This window comes from Bombus vosnesenskii, unplaced genomic scaffold (assembly GCF_011952255.1).
Source record: "Bombus vosnesenskii isolate JDL3184/JDL3185 unplaced genomic scaffold, Bvos_JDL3184-5_v1.1 scf7180000016097, whole genome shotgun sequence".
NCBI lineage: Eukaryota > Metazoa > Arthropoda > Insecta > Hymenoptera > Apidae > Bombus > Bombus vosnesenskii.
The window spans coordinates 10001-12500 of record NW_022884276.1 but is presented as its reverse complement, the minus strand read 5'-3'; positions in this window follow the sequence as shown (position 1 = coordinate 12500).

Here is a 2500-nt window from a genome sequence, read left to right as displayed (position 1 = left end):
GAAAAAACTTTTTCGCGCCCGGAATTTTTCTAAGTCCCAACGTACCGGCTCGGAATTTTTCTATGTTCCAACGACCGGTCGTGTCGGTTCGAACGTTTTTATATCCGTCCGCGGACGATATAAACGCTTAATCCCGACGTGTTTCATCGAGTTATAACGATTTATGCAAAAATATTCGTACGTTGTAACGCTTTTTAACGAATTAACTGAAAAAGAGTGTTCGGTCCGAAAATTTTCTAAGTCCGAACGACCGGACGCATAGGTCCGTTTTTAAAAATCGTTCTCGGACGGAAATAAACCATTAATCCCGACGTATTTCGTCGAGTTACGTCGATTTATGCAAAAAAATTCATACCTTGTAACGCTTTTTAACGAATAAACTCGAAAAAACTTTTTCGCGCCCGGAATTTTTCTAAGTCCCAACGTACCGGCTCGGAATTTTTCTATGTTCCAACGACCGGTCGTGTCGGTTCGAACGTTTTTATATCCGTCCGCGGACGATATAAACGCTTAATCCCGACGTGTTTCATCGAGTTATAACGATTTATGCAAAAATATTCGTACGTTGTAACGCTTTTTAACGAATTAACTGAAAAAGAGTGTTCGGTCCGAAAATTTTCTAAGTCCGAACGACCGGACGCATAGGTCCGTTTTTAAAAATCGTTCTCGGACGGAAATAAACCATTAATCCCGACGTATTTCGTCGAGTTACGTCGATTTATGCAAAAAAATTCATACCTTGTAACGCTTTTTAACGAATAAACTCGAAAAAACTTTTTCGCGCCCGGAATTTTTCTAAGTCCCAACGTACCGGCTCGGAATTTTTCTATGTTCCAACGACCGGTCGTGTCGGTTCGAACGTTTTTATATCCGTCCGCGGACGATATAAACGCTTAATCCCGACGTGTTTCATCGAGTTATAACGATTTATGTAAAAATATTCGTACGTTGTAACGCTTTTTAACGAATTAACTGAAAAAGAGTGTTCGGTCCGAAAATTTTCTAAGTCCGAACGACCGGACGCATAGGTCCGTTTTTAAAAATCGTTCTCGGACGGAAATAAACCATTAATCCCGACGTATTTCGTCGAGTTACGTCGATTTATGCAAAAAAATTCATACCTTGTAACGCTTTTTAACGAATAAACTCGAAAAAACTTTTTCGCGCCCGGAATTTTTCTAAGTCCCAACGTACCGGCTCGGAATTTTTCTATGTTCCAACGACCGGTCGTGTCGGTTCGAACGTTTTTATATCCGTCCGCGGACGATATAAACGCTTAATCCCGACGTGTTTCATCGAGTTATAACGATTTATGCAAAAATATTCGTACGTTGTAACGCTTTTTAACGAATTAACTGAAAAAGAGTGTTCGGTCCGAAAATTTTCTAAGTCCGAACGACCGGACGCATAGGTCCGTTTTTAAAAATCGTTCTCGGACGGAAATAAACCATTAATCCCGACGTATTTCGTCGAGTTACGTCGATTTATGCAAAAAAATTCATACCTTGTAACGCTTTTTAACGAATAAACTCGAAAAAACTTTTTCGCGCCCGGAATTTTTCTAAGTCCCAACGTACCGGCTCGGAATTTTTCTATGTTCCAACGACCGGTCGTGTCGGTTCGAACGTTTTTATATCCGTCCGCGGACGATATAAACGCTTAATCCCGACGTGTTTCATCGAGTTATAACGATTTATGCAAAAATATTCGTACGTTGTAACACTTTTTAGCGAGTTATTTCGAGTTGAACTTTCGGTACTTTCGTAGCGGTGCGAAAAAATTCTAAGTTCCAACGTCCCGGTCATGTTGGTCCGGAGGATGAAATTTTTTAAAAAAATAAAGTGAAATCGCTACTTTCGACTAGATTTCGTCGAAAGATAACGATTTCACGCAAAATTTGTATACCTTATAACGCTTTTTAGCGAGTTATTTCGAGTTGAACTTTCGGTACTTTCGTAGCGGTGCGAAAAAATTCTAAGTTCCAACGTCCCGGTCATGTTGGTCCGGAGGATGAAATTTTTTAAAAAAATAAAGTGAAATCGCTACTTTCGACTAGATTTCGTCGATAGATAACGATTTCACGCAAAATTTGTATACCTTATAACGCTTTTTAGCGAGTTATTTCGAGTTGAACTTTCGGTACTTTCGTAGCGGTGCGAAAAAATTCTAAGTTCCAACGTCCCGGTCATGTTGGTCCGGAGGAGGAAATTTTTTAAAAAAATAAAGTGAAATCGCTACTTTCGACTAGATTTCGTCGATAGATAACGATTTCACGCAAAATTTGTATACCTCATAACGCTTTTTAGCGAGTTATTTCGAGTTGAACTTTCGGTACTTTCGTAGCGGTGCGAAAAAATTCTAAGTTCCAACGTCCCGGTCATGTTGGTCCGGAGGATGAAATTTTTTAAAAAAATAAAGTGAAATCGCTACTTTCGACTAGATTTCGTCGATAGATAACGATTTCACGCAAAATTTGTATACCTTATAACGCTTTTTAGCG